At 36.1% G+C, this 14,885-nt stretch overlaps 1 protein-coding gene across 1 annotated transcript in view; it reads right to left on the bottom strand.

Moving 5' to 3' along the window:
- LRP1B (LDL receptor related protein 1B) overlaps positions 1 to 14,885 on the bottom strand; it is a 1,985,988-nt gene that overhangs the window by 377,457 nt on the left and 1,593,646 nt on the right. The window lies entirely within an intron of this gene.

Here is a 14,885-nt window from a genome sequence, read left to right as displayed (position 1 = left end):
ACCGGGATTTCTCAATTTAAAAGCTATTACAGCTGAAGTCTATAGGGAGGAATACTTCAGAAATATGCTCCTGCATTAATTTGTTTCCTATCTTACATTCTGAACTAGGCACTTGAAAATGAGGAAAGAGAAATACAATATTGTGAAGTCCAGCTGTCTATGGGACACATGTTTATGTCAGTCATCACGCTTGTGATCTATTATAGTAATAAATCAAAAGAACTGCACTAGTTCTGTAATTTATTTCAGCAGTATATCAGCAGGGTAAGGCCTCAAGCATGGAGTTACAGACATGAGGCAGGCATTGTTGTTTTTATTTACTTCATCTATTTAACTTTGACATCAGAAGAAAGAGTGGGAGGATCTGAAGCTGAAATTGAAAGCGTTTTTTTTTGCATAATTTTCTATATTACTTTAGACATTTGTCTAAGGGGATATTATTAAAAATTCTTATCTTAACTTACTGTTTTCATTCAAACACATGGAAAAGTAAAAAGCCCTAAATATTATTCCTCTAAAATCATGATGTTTGATTCTTTTAGCATTTCCCTTATATTTCCTCATAAAGTAAAAATGTAATTGAATGGGACAAAATGAAAGCATTATTCATAACATGCATTTCATAATATTGTGCTTTTCCTACATTCATATTGCAATAGATTTGGTAGTTTATAGACCTTTCTTATTTGTTTTTAAGTGTCGAGACATTTCTAGTGGTACTTAGGTGTTACTTCCACTCAGTGCCTGGGAGGGTCACTGCTGGTGGTACTCAGGGCATCAAGAAAACCAAGGGTGACACCCAGACCACCTATGTAAAGTACATGGCTTCAGTTTGTTGAGTTACCTCTTTTGTTTCATAGATCTTCCTAAAGTAAACTACATTTTGATATTTCATCTTCATACATCAAGAATTTTTCATCACCAGTTTAATAGGTAAATTCTTTCTTAAGACTTAGTTACTTTCCGTTCCATATATATTTATTTGAATACAGAAATGTTACTTCACTTACTAAATGTGTCTCATCATAAAGTTCAGTGTTATTGACAAATCAGGATGAAGTTGGCATCAAACCCTGTTCTCCTTTCCTACATTAACTCTTACCAACATCACTATTTCTTCTTCAAGAATTTAAATAGTTAAAAATATAATATTTCACATTATCTCTGAATTATAATATCTGAGGACTGCCTCTCTATATGTACTTAATATTATAAATTATAAATTATAATTACCTGTAATTTTGTAAAATAATTTGTAGTTATTTAAATCCTGGCTACATGGAATTTCTAAGGACTATAACATTTCTGGCTCCAAAGAAGAATAATTAAATCAGAATATGCATTTCAATAATTTTTTTGTGCAATTAGGTAAAGGTAAAGCTAAAGGCCCTCCCGTTGTTCGTCGATTTGCTCGAGCGGGCCCAGTAACGTCTCCATTGGAGACTTTGTTGTTACTGTGTTTGGCATATCGAATACGTCACGGGGTGTTTGCCAGGCTCTGCCGTGCGGGCGAGATACTCTCGGTAGCTTGCCTTGCTCTCCAAGAGGGGCAGAGGAATAGAACTCTGGTCGGCCATGGTGGCTGCGTGCAAGGCAAACGCCCTACCACTGTGCTATCGCTCCAGCAATTAAAATTTATGAAACACTGGTTTGTCAAATAATAGTTACTCTTAGCTCAAAATAATTTTATCTAAGAGCAAGGTTGACACATTAATGCAGACAAAAATTTTGTCATATTCTAGTGATAAAATTGGGCCAAGGGTTAGAGAAACAGTAAAGTTTCTCTTGCATGTGTCTGACATGGGTTACATCACTGGTACCCTATGTGGTCCTCAGAGTATTGTCAGAGGTGATATCTTTAGCTCAGAGTCAAGAATAAGCCCTGGAAACAAGGTGTGACTCCCCAAACAGCAACTGAATAAACAAACAGAAACTGATGTAAATGTGGTAAGTAGATAAAGGTATTTATTCTGGGAAAATAATCATCCATGCACATAATTATACCTTGGGAAGCCCTTTTATGTCCCTAGTAACTTACAATGGAAAATCCCAGTTTTGACTGTGCAAAAATTGACTGGTGATTTTACATTTTTTGACTCTTGACTCATCTAGAAATTCTGTTTTGTGTTGTTGTTTTAAATTTTATATTGAGGTCATACTAGTAGTGCTCAGAAGTCACAGTACTTAGGGAACCATGCAGTTCTAAGATTCAAGCCAGAATCCCTGCATGCCTGCATGTAAAAAAATAGCTCAGTCAATCAAGCTATCTTGACATTTGTCATTCTAGGAACTTGGATTTTTGTTATTCTAGGGAGCTTTTGTATTGAGTATTATATAAAGGCTCCCCTAGGGATCCTAATGAGCATTTTTTTATTAAGAAATTCCTTGGTCTCTCCTAATGTAACACTGACAGAGTATAATGGATACTAAATGCTGTTTTTATCCTGCCTGAGGTGACATTATTTTGAGATATACATATATATGTATATAAAGAGAGAGAGATGTCTTTGTGTGTATATACATATATATATATCTTTGTGTGTACATACCTATATCTATATCTATATATATATTATAACATATTAAATCCATTTATAAGCAACTTAATATCATTCTACAGCTCCAGTCATAGATAAATAGACTTTCTGTCCATTTGATTATATCCAGGTTTTTGTTTTTGTTTTTCCTTAATTAACTGGGTGATGGGGGTTGGCCATCCAAAGTGGTCAGAAAGTTTAGACGTCCCACTCATTGACATTTCACCTAGCTATGTTGGTAAGTTTTATCCTTAGCTACAGAGATTGGGGGCAGCTTGATTTTAGAGGTGCTCATGGCCACCAAGGGCATACCCAGTTGAGAGTAACTCAAGTTACACCCATCTTTAGGAAACCATGTCATGCTTGGGACTGAACCAAGCAACTCACATATGCCTTGAATGCACTCTGACTCTTTAAGCAATTTCCATTTTCCTTCAGCTTTTATTTCTTTCTTTCTGGGGCCATACCCAGTGGTGCTTTGGACTTACTCCTTGACTCTGTGATCAGGGATCACTCGTAGCAGGCTTGGGGAAATATATATAAATATATATATATATAGTATATTTATATAGAATATAAATAATATATATAGAGAGAGAATCAGCAATCAAATCTGGGACCAATGTAAGTAAAGCAAGTGCCTTACCCATTGTGTTATGACTCAGACCCTGCCCTTAATTCTTTGAGACACCCAACAGAATTGCATTAGTGGATTTGTATCACTTTTTTCATATTTAAGCTTAGTTTAAGTCCTAATCTTTGAAATAAACAATAAATATATGAATTCTCTATGTCTGGAATTCTTTGCAGCAGGATATACTTGTGATTGTAGAAATGCACAGCTGCTATAGTAGTAGTATACAACCCTGTGTCAATTTTCATGGAACTATTAACTGAAGAATATTCAATATTACTTGTTTATAGTCCTCATTTTAAGTGTATCAATGTGTACCAAATCATGAACATTTCCATTTAAGACTAATAGATGACAGTTATAAAATGCATAGTTAAATAAATTCCTTGTTCCAAGACACAAGTCAAAATACAGGAGCTAGGAAAAACAAGCAGCCACAATTTGTACCAAAGTCCCTCCAAGTCCCTCAACAGGTTTCCATTTTTGTTGACAGAGCCCAAGTGGTGAGTAGACCCCATAGAATATAGACTTGAAATAAAAGATGTATGTGCATTAATAATATTTCTAACAATGGCTGCCTATTATCCTTTGACATTATGTCTGACTCCCAGAACTAAGATTTGTAGATATCTACTCACATTTAAAAAAAGGGGGGGAGGTGGAGAGGATTACATACATATCAAGATAAACACAAAGTTTGGTCCTGACTCAGGAACATTCTGTTCAGAAGTAAAGACCTACTTGTTCCTTTGCATTAAGTGCCCCATTTCCTTAACAAAACTTTCTTATACCTATAATTGTCTTAGTTATTTTTTTCAATTAATCCCTGCACTCGTACACTAACTCCAACATGTATCACCACTTTCATCTTTTTCATTCCCTCTAAAATACATTCTTAATTAAATGTAAAGTTTCTTAATTTTCACTTAGTACGTCTTGATCATGATTCTGTAATCACTCAGCTCAAGAATCACATTGAATTTATGCAGTTTTAAATATTAGCTTGCACTTTTAGTAGATTAGTATCCCAGTTTAAATGTGTTAAATATATTTCTATGTTGTTTGCCAATTTTTATTTATTTTAATGATTAGTATGTGCTAACAAAAATTATTTAACATTTTTTACTTTTAAATAATTCATGTTAATAAAAAAATATGGTAGAAAAAGGTTTTTAAGTTAAACAGCAATATCCACATCTAATTTTCTCCCTAGACAATTTTATTCCTTTCTGCTAAATTAGAGATAAATAGGCAATCGCTTAGATAGGAGATGATTTGGCAATTAATTTCAGGAAGCCATTAGAAAAGGAATGATATGAAAAGGAGTTATTCTGACATCTGGCCAGGACAAGACACCAACCCAAATCCAAAGGAGAACTCCATTAGGAACAAATCAGTGGGAACAAAGGTCTTCATAAACTCTAAATCCATTTCACTAGAGCTCATAACTCTTTTTCTTGACATAGTCCTATAATGGACTGATACACAGAACTTGCAGTTAAACAGTTTGGAAAAGCCTGTATAATCAGGTCCCTGAAGTAAATTGGCACATTCCATTCTGGAGATACATTCAACTAACTCAATCTTACTCTTCATGTGCAAATTTGTTTCCTCTAGTCTACAGACTTATTTTTCTCTCTTTCTTCTCATATACCATTTAAATAAAACTCATTTCACTATTTGTCCTTTTGTGATATTAATTTCTGAGAGAGATAAATGAATCTAGACAAACCAATGGAGATGGAATTGACCTTTATTTCCTGAGTAAGGAAGAGGTTATATTTAAGAGCATCACCTCGCCACAATATAAGATTCATGACTCCACCTAATATCCTCATGGTAGGGACCAACTTTCATGCCATGTAGATCAAGCAGGTCTTATGTACAACTTGACGCTGCCTTAATGATGCTTGCAAAACTTTAGTGTCAATACCACATAGTAGTTTTTATAGGTTTTTTTAGACCTGATCTCCCTGACCCTCACTTCATGAGACTGCATATTGGGCAGCCAGGCAGGGCAGTGGCAGGACCATCTGTGGTAGCAGGATAGTGACAGCATGTTGCCCATTGTGCCTCCTTCCTTCCACTCTATGGCTTCCAGTGCATTTTACCAATGATCCAACTTTTCACACCTTAATAAGATAGCCTTAATATCTTGGGTTCTGGGAAGCTTGGAGGTATATTTTACGATTACTTATTTACTGACAGTCATACTAAACCTATTTGTATTTTAAACTAGATTTAAATGGCTTAAATCATTTTAATGGGCTGGAGCCATAGCACAGTGGTAGGGCGTTTGCCTTGCAAGCCGCCCGCCCGGCCAAGCCGGGTTCGATTCCTCCACCCCTCTCAGAGAACCCGGCAAGCTACTGAGAACATTTCGCCTACATGGTAAAGCCTGGCAAGCTTTGATGTATTTGATATGCCAAAAACAGTAACAGGTGTCACAATGGAGATGTTACTGGGCCCACTTGATCAAATCAATGAAAAATAGGAGGACAGTGCTACAGTCCTAAATCATTTTAAATCTCTGACATAATAGACGTAATAAAACATTAATGTTATCAGATTGCCAGCACTCTGAATCTCTGAATATTTTTATTTGTTTAGGCATCACACCCAGCAGTGCTCAGGGCTTACTCCTGACTCTGTTCTCAGTGATCACTACAGGTAGGCTTGGGAGACCATATGTGTTGTCAGGATTTTAACCTGGGTCTAGTACATGCAAGGCAAATGCCCTACCTGCTAAACTTTCACTCCCGCTCCACACACACTCTGAAAGGAAACTTAAGATGTCTCATGAACAAATAGATTTATTTTTGTTTGTGTACAAGAAAAACAATTAAGAAATTTATTGCTTTTAGAAACAAGATACAATTAATTAGAAATTTTAAAAAAGATTTATGTAAGTTAATACAGATTGTCTTGAACGAAAATAAGAAACTTTCAAGCTTCTACTTTTCATTGACTGACTTATTTAATGAAAATATATTTTTGAACTGTCCTAGCAAGTGATAAGGGACTCTGGATTCACTCAGTGATATTTGGCTGCTTTATTCTAGGACCCTATAATGTAGTGCTGCTTAGATCAAACAGATTTGATGGCCAATGACTTCACCACAGTGGTTCTCAGAGGCCACAATGACATACCTGGTGTTCCTAGATACACCAGGGCTGAATCCCAACAAGACTTGAATTGCAGGTATGTGGTGTCACGTTTTTCCAGTTTTCTAGTCTGAGTCAATGGCAAGCATATTTTCCTCTGTTTTTTCTATTAGGCATGGCAGTTTACAATCAAACGTGAGTCCTTGTACATTTGAGGCACCTTTTAGTGTCAAAGATTTCTTTGATACTAAGAAAACATTCTTCCTTCCTTCCTTCCTTCCTTCCTTCCTTCCTTCCTTCCTTCCTTCCTTCCTTCCTTCCTTCCTTCCTTCCTTCCTCCTTCCCTTCCTTCTTCCTTCCTTCCTTCCTTTCTTCCTTCCTTCCTTCCTTCCTTCCTTCCTTCCTTCCTTCCTTCCTTCCTTCCTTCGTTCCCTCCTTTCTTCTTTCTCTCCTTCCCTCTCTCCCTCCTTCCTCCCCATCTCTCCTTTCTTCCCTCCTTTCCTCCTTCCTTCCTCCTTTCCTCCTTCCCTCATTCCTTCCCTCATTCCTTCCTTCCCTACTTTCTTCCATCTCTCCTTCCCTCTCTCCCTCCTTCCCTCCTTCCTTACTCTCTTCCTTCCTTCCCTCCCTTCCTTCCTTCCTTCCTTCCTTTCTTCCTTCCTTCCTTCCTTCCTTCCTTCCTTTCCTCCTTCCTTCCTCCCTCCCTCTCTCTCCTTTCTTTCTTTCCTTCTTTCCTGAATCACTATGAATTACAAAGTTTTTCATGATTGAGTTTCAGGTGGACAATATTCCTACATGAATTCCTTCACCAGTGTCCATTTCCCTCTTATAATTTTCCCAGTTTTCTTCAAGGCACCAAGCCTGAGTAAATGGCAGGCACTTTTTCCTCTTTCTTTTTTTTTTTCTACTAGTCATTGTAGTTTACAATAATCAATGCTACTACTAAGAGGGTATCATGCACATCACTTTACTTCTTCCCAAACCAAGTCTTGGCCAGACCACTTCCTTCTTCCATTATTATAGTGGTCCCTTCATTCACCTATACCCAATACAATGATCAAGATTCCCATTAATGACCAATTCCCCTGCACTTTGTTTCTATTGCCTTTGGTCATTAATTCATCCCCTTTCTTTACAACCAGCATATGAGTGAAATCATTTTGGGTATGTCCCAATACCTCTGACCTATTTCACTTAGCATGATACTCCCCAGTCCATCCAATAAAAAGCATGTTTATAACTCATTTTTTGTACACTCATTTCTCTGTTCTTGCAAGAAAAATTAATTCTGAAGAAAAATAATCATATTTCTGTGTAAATTCTGAAGAATTGTGGCTGTGCAAAATGATTTCCCCTAGTTATCATTTCTTTTAAACTTTATTACAAGCCTCAACAGTGAGGTAGCTGGAATGGGTGGTTTCTGGATTCTTTAAAATTCTGTCTGATGTCCCCCAAATGGAAAGTTTTCAAGAAATATTAACTCAATCAATCACTATCAGTCTTACATTCCGAAGGGACACCGGTTATTTTCTGGGTGAGTACACTGGTTTCTCAGGATACTGACCATTATTCTTCTTCGAAAACACATCTCTGTTTCCAGAGAGCCCAGTTTTTGTAACACTTTAATTTGCACGACTAACCAAGCTGAACCATCACTGAAATGTATGTGGATATAAATCAGAGGGACTGTATTAGAAATAAACACCATTAACTCTACTGCAATAACATTCTTATCTTACCAAATAGGAATATCAGTTACACAGGCTTCAGAAAATGGCCCTGAGTAACTGAGGTCTTTGGAATAGCTGAGCTCTGATGATTTTTTCTTTTATTTTCTTTTCTTTTCGATTCCTAAAAGCTTTTTGCTTTTTTTTTATTTTACACAGGGATGCATTTTTATGTATATATTTTTACTCATTTTCTCAGTGCTTCAGCAAATATTTGCTGAATATAATAGTGCCTCAGTATTTGGCATACTTCTTTCTAAAATTTATAAATGGAAAATAAATATTTTCTTTACAGATGCTAGTAGTCATATAGAAAAGGCAATAAGGAATAAGGGAATTTATGATTTATTGTAATTGATATAATTTTTATAAATGTAGATGTGTGCAGTAAATATAAATACATTTTACTTACTTAATTTTTTAAATCTGCTTTACTAAATGGGAATATTATAAGATTTGTTGTTTATTTATTATTATCAAGTCACAGATTGAATATAGGAGTTAACTTTACTCTTCAAAATATCTCGTGTGAGGCAGAAAATATTGATCATGTTTTACAGGAAAAACTATATGACTCAAGTTTACTAAAAGTACATATCAAAGATTAAAAGTTCAATCCGTGCCCATTTCTATTAAATAATTTTGCTAATTTCTGGCATATAGCAAATGCTTCTTGAATGTCTGTCAATCTATTTTGTCTGTCTGCATGGAAGTCTCCTAGATCTCTTTGGGATTTGTACCACTCCCACTACACCCCACTAATATTCATTTGTATGGTTATATATTATAATGCATACTTTTATCAAAAAGTCATTAAGGCCTAGAGATATAGTACAGCAGGTAGGGTGCTTGTCTTGCAAATGACTGACCTAGATTTGATCCCCAGCATCACATATTATATCCTGAGCACTGTAAGAAGTGATCCCTGAGCATTTCTAAAGCACCACTCAGTGTGATCCAAAAAAATGTTTAAATCTTATTGAAACTATAAGAAAATAAAATAAGTCATTTACCACTCTTAGTTGTTCTCAATGAAGACAGTCTAGTCTTTTAAGAGTATTTTTGAAAATGTTTGTGGTGATTTTTTGATTATAGAGAATGTGTTTGTGGTATACAGGAAAGAAAAAAGCATTATCTAAGAATTTAGAAGGTCAGGAACCAGCATCTGGATGCTACATTAAACATAGCATGCTGTAAATAAGTGAGTTTTAGTTCACATTACAAATATGATCTATTTTTAAATATACATATATATTTATACCTATATATATGCATATATATAGAAAGAGAGAGAGACAGAGACAGAGAAGAGATAATATATTAATCCAATACTTTCTTGATTATTTATTCAGTAAAATAATTGATTCTATAAGATGAATGGAGTATTTAATGCCATAAATTAGAGCATACTATTTTTGAAATTTGTCTTATTTATAATTGGTTATTGCTTTAAAATTGTTTTCTTATATTACAAAGAAAATCATGTTATCAGAAATGTATTTTTGTTTTTTTTTTTACCCCACCCTTCTGTTCTGAGGGCATAATTTATGCTCTGTTCTCAGGGATCACTTGTTAAGAATCACAGAGATCTTCTGGGGTGTGAGGAATTGAACCTTGGTAAGCTGCTTGCCAAGTAATCTCCTTACCCACTGTCTGATCTCTCCAATCCTTACCATCAGAATATGTTTATATCAGAGTCCAATTTTGGTGCATTCATTTTATTCTAAACTTAAGTCTTAGAACTTAGTATATCTGTCTGAGAATATAACCTGAAAATACCTCTGGACAAAGTTTCTTAAAGAATGTCTGAAATTGAAAATATTGTAAGTGATATTTCTAGGAAGAGAAACTATCTTTTTTGGAAGGATTTGTGTCACTCTCAGGTAACTAGTGCCTTCCAAGAAATGATTAATATGTAGAGAGTTACTTCAGGAAAAGAGCTATAATCATGCTGTCTCAAGCCCTGTCAGCATTAGTTTCTCTTTCAGCTACCAGAACACAGACACGACAGAATAGAACAGAAATAAAAATAGAGCAGAATTAAATAATTTTCTTCTAATAACTAAGTCACACAAAGGAATTTAATTGTGCTTTGCTAAAAAGAGCACAATTTCCTCATGTAAATATGGATATAGCACAATTAATGATGTTTAAAATAGAAAAAAATCACTTATAGTGATTTTATCAAGGCAAGAAAAGTTTAATTTACGCAAATGCATATTTTATTATGAACTATTTTGAATATTAGGAAAAACAATAACAGGCAAGTCTCAGTTTAATAGGATCTAAATTTATGAATTCATTTGTAAAGTTAAATATTAGCAGAAAGCTAAAATTGATAAAGTAAATGTTCCCTTCAGAAAATATTCCTTCACAACGAATAACTACTGCCTACTTTTTTTCATATAAGTTTGTAATTTTGAACAATTTTTATTTTGTGATCAGTGGCTTGTTTTAGAGAATCTTAAATGTTCAATAATATGCCTTGTACTTCCAAAATAGTGTTGCTATTAACCTGTGGTTTTACTGTGCCCCACATTTCTGCACTATTTATACAGCAAATTCCAAAATGTAAAAATAAATTTCATTGTTTCTGGCATACTTTAACGTACAAAGAATGAAAATTTATATATTCACTAACTTAGTGTACTTGCCCATGAGACACGAAATAAATGTGAAATAGAGATAACTGGGACATACATTTATAGATTTTGAACACTAATATTAGAACACACTCAAATAGCTAAACCAGATATTTGATCCACTTTTTAAAAAAACTGCCATAAAACAAAAGAAAATTTAGAATTTCTGAGCATTTAAATAAATGATATCATTCTAGATACACTTCAAGAATATTTCTATTGTTTTACAAAGAATATAGCTTTTTTTTTTTAGAAAATAGCTTTTATTAAATCTTTAAAACATAAGTCAGAGTGCATCTTCAAACTTTCCTAGTAATAAACGGAATTGATCACACTCCTATGGTACCTTCTTAGTCCCTAAGTTTTATGGTTCTCTAACTTAATTTTATTTAGTTAAGCAGTCACTCAGATTACCTATCAATAGTTTGATTACAAAAATAGAACTAAAAGTAGAAAGATCCAGAAATCTGAGTCTCTTGGAAAATGGGATTAGTGAACAGATAACTATGCTCTAATTGTAATATCATGGCTGAAACTAGGAAATTAGTGCATAATTTTTGGGGCACTTTATTTACTAATAGGCTGGAGCAATAGCACAGCAGATAGGGCATTTGCCTTGCCTGCGGTCAACCCAGGTTTGATTCTTCTGCCTTTCTCAGAGAGTCCGGCAAGCTACTGGGGGTATCCCACCTGCACAGCAAAGCCTGGCAAGCTCCATGTGGCATATTCGGTATGCCAAAAACAGTAACAAGAAGTCTCACAATGGCGACGTTACTGGTGCCTGCTCGAGCAAATTGATGAACAACAGGAGGACAGTGCTACAGTGCTATTTACTAACAAGTCCAAGAAACCATTACCTAAAGAAAATACTCACAAAATAGAAGATTAAATGAAATATTTATTAATTATTAATAGTTGTTTGGAGCAATAGCACAGGGGGTAGGGTGTTTGCCTTGCACGTGGCCGACCTGGCCAACCCGAGTTCGATTCTTCCACCCTCTCGGAGAACCCAGCAAGCTACGGAGAGTATCTCGCCCACAAGGCAAAGCCTAGCAAACTCCCCGTGATGTATTCGATATGCCAAACACAGTAACAACAAGTCTCACGATGTTACTGGACCCACTCAAACAAAGCGATGAACAACTGGAGGACAGTGACAGTGACAGTTACAGCACTAGAACAAACAGACATCAAAAAAATATCATGGGACAGAGTGATAGTACAGTAAGTAGGGAGTTTGCCTTGCATGCATCTGACCCAGGTTTAATCCCCCACATCCTATATGGTCCCCTGAGCACTACCTGGAGTAATTCCTGAGTGCAGAGATGAGCATCTCTGGGTGTGACGAATAAAAGCAAAATAAATAAAAAATAAAGCAAACGCATTTAAAAAACTATCGTTACAGAACTACCATGAGTAGCTACAATAACCATTTCCTATTAAATTCATCTAGATTTTATGTAATGTAGTCTGAGATATACTTTTTATACTATTTCCTCATTTGAATTCTAAAAGTCAGCTATCAAATCTACTTAATGAAATCTAGAACTTATGGACAAATAATTTGCCTGAGATCAAAAAACAGTTAATTGAAAATGAGACAAAAACAGGCACAGAACTCTCAGAACAGTGTTATTGCCTTAAGCACAAATAAACTTACCATTTCTGATTTCATTACTTCAATATTATTAAGTGCTTAATATTCCTACATATTGGGATGGAGAAAGTACACTGGGTGGGGCACTCACTAGCCTTGTCCAAGCCAAAAGCAGGCTCAATCCCTGGCACCATATGTGGCTCCAAGGAGCCCCACGAGGAGTAATCCCCGAGCACAGCCAGAAATAGTCCTGACACCACCAGGTGTGACCGCAAAACCAAAACCAAAAATGTCAGTTGTCATACACACACACACATGCACAAATAAAAATCAGTATTATTCAAAGTAACCACTTCTTAAATAGATGAGGTGCTTATACTAGAAAGTAATATAATCTACTGTTTCTTTCTTCAAGAAGTGTTCTTTCTCTTTCTCTTTCTTTCTCCTTCTCCTTCTTTCCTTCTTTCTCTTTCTCTCTCCTTTTCTTTTCTTTCTCTCTAACACACACAAACAAGCACACAGATACATTTGCACAAATAAATGGGAACATATATGCATATGTGTATATATATATATATGTTGGACATTCTTGGATAAATATTTGTGTATATAAATATAGAATAACATGTTATATATCACATATGCACAATATGTTTGACATTTATGTAACAAATCTATATATATATATATATGCACTGCTTAAATTAAGATGTGTATCAATTGTTATAGATTAATAATTTATGACCTAACAACAGATTGGTTGTCCATTTTTATAATGTTACAATTTAATGTTGGTATAGGTATCCACTAGGCTGGATTTATAGCACAGCAGGTAGGGCATTTGCCTTGCATGCAGCCAATCCAGGTTCGATTCCTCCATCCCTCTTGGAGAGCACGGCAAGCTACCGAAAGTATCCCGCCTGCATGGCAAAGCTTGGCAAGCTACCCGTGACGTATTTGATATGCCAAAAACAGTAACAACAAGTCTCACAATGCAGACATTACTGGTGCCCGCTTGAGCAAATCAATGAAAAATGGGAAGACAGTGCTACAGTGCTATAGATATCCACTGATATGCCCAGTTTCTACTGTCTTATAGTACTATAAGATACGATAGTTGGGGCAGGTATAATATGCTCCATTAAAATTTAGACATTTACTGTCTGGTCCTTATTATTGCCTCACACCCCAGATTCTCCTCAATGCATTGGAGGATTGAAGAGTTTCACAAGCATTCTGTTTTGTGACCATGTACTTTAAGAGGTTATGTTTCTATTGCAGTTAAACAACTCAAACTTGTTTTTTTTTTTTCCATTTTGTTCTTTGGTTCTGGGGTTATAGCCAGCTGTACTCAGGACTTACTCCTGACTGTGTGCTTGGGGATCACACCTGGCTGGGCTCCAGAGACCATATGCAATGTCTATGATCCATCTAAGGTCAGTGTTGGGAACTATTGTGCCCAACTGTACCATTGTTCAGGCACCAAGAATCCGAATCTTAATCCTCTGCCTCTGGAGTTTTCCCAGCTGCCAAGAGCATCTGCCTTCATAGGGCATGTGAGGCACTGGAATTTTATCAAGCTCTAAATTACTGCTGTTAAGCATTCTCCCAAGCAGCCAAAAGATGTTTTTACTCATATTTCATCTGGAAATCAAGAGAAAAAAGACAGAGAAGGGACTTGACAGAAAGAAACCCCTTTTTCCTCACTTCAAAGCATTTTGTAAGCTCAAAACACAGAACATGGATTAGTTCATTCTTTTCAAATCTCCTTTTATCCTACGGTGTGATTCACAAAATAAGTGAGCGAGGGCAGCTTGGTCTCTCTCTTCTGCCATGTGCGTTCAGTGGCCACGAGCTGCTTCCCCATCCCAGCCTATCTCAGCCACCGACAGATGTACGAAGGAGGGAAGAGGGCCACCAGGATGATTGGTGACGTCACAATTCATTCCAATCTTGTCTCCCTCTGCCTCCTTCCAGTCTCACCCTCCCCCGTATTCCTCCTATCTCCCATGCTGCACTCTCCTTTCCCTCCCACTCTATCTTGGCGCCTTAATCTAGCACCCAACCTTCAAGCATTCTGGTTAGTAACTACACCTTTATGTCTGGATAGCACAATCAACATTTGTAAAGCTTTCTTTCCTTCCAGGAAAGTTCTTCTAAGACAAATCACTGCTAGGAGATCCTCTCAAGAGCAGAATTTCATCTAGGGGTGCATTTCTCCTTTCCTTAGTCCAACAACCATTTAAACATTCATCTTAATTCTACTTCTTAATGATATTAGTCATGTTATATGGACAGAGTAAGAGATGCATTAAGCTTGTAGGGTGGCTCTCCTGGGAACATCTCACTATAGATCCCAGTCTACAGTGCTCAGGCTAAATGAGCCCTTCCTAACCCTAAGCAGAGTCTTTGTCCAGGATTTTCTCTTTGGATCATGACAGAATTTGTCCATGATTGTGCTCTTAACTTATAGTTAAGTATTATGGCACTTGGTCTGTCCCATTTTGATGCCAGGGTAGCTCACAGCTTGCCCTGGGTCCATTCAGTTCTTTGATCAGGATCCTGCTTTTCGGGTGCTAGGAACTAAGGGCAACTGAGGCTTAAGTTGAGAAAATATGAGAGATGCCCAGGAGTGAATATTAT

This window comes from Sorex fumeus, unplaced genomic scaffold (genome assembly GCF_029834395.1).
Source record: "Sorex fumeus unplaced genomic scaffold, SorFum_2.1 ptg000035l, whole genome shotgun sequence".
Taxonomy (NCBI): Eukaryota; Metazoa; Chordata; class Mammalia; order Eulipotyphla; family Soricidae; genus Sorex; species Sorex fumeus.
This window is presented reverse-complemented; position numbering and strand designations above follow the sequence as displayed.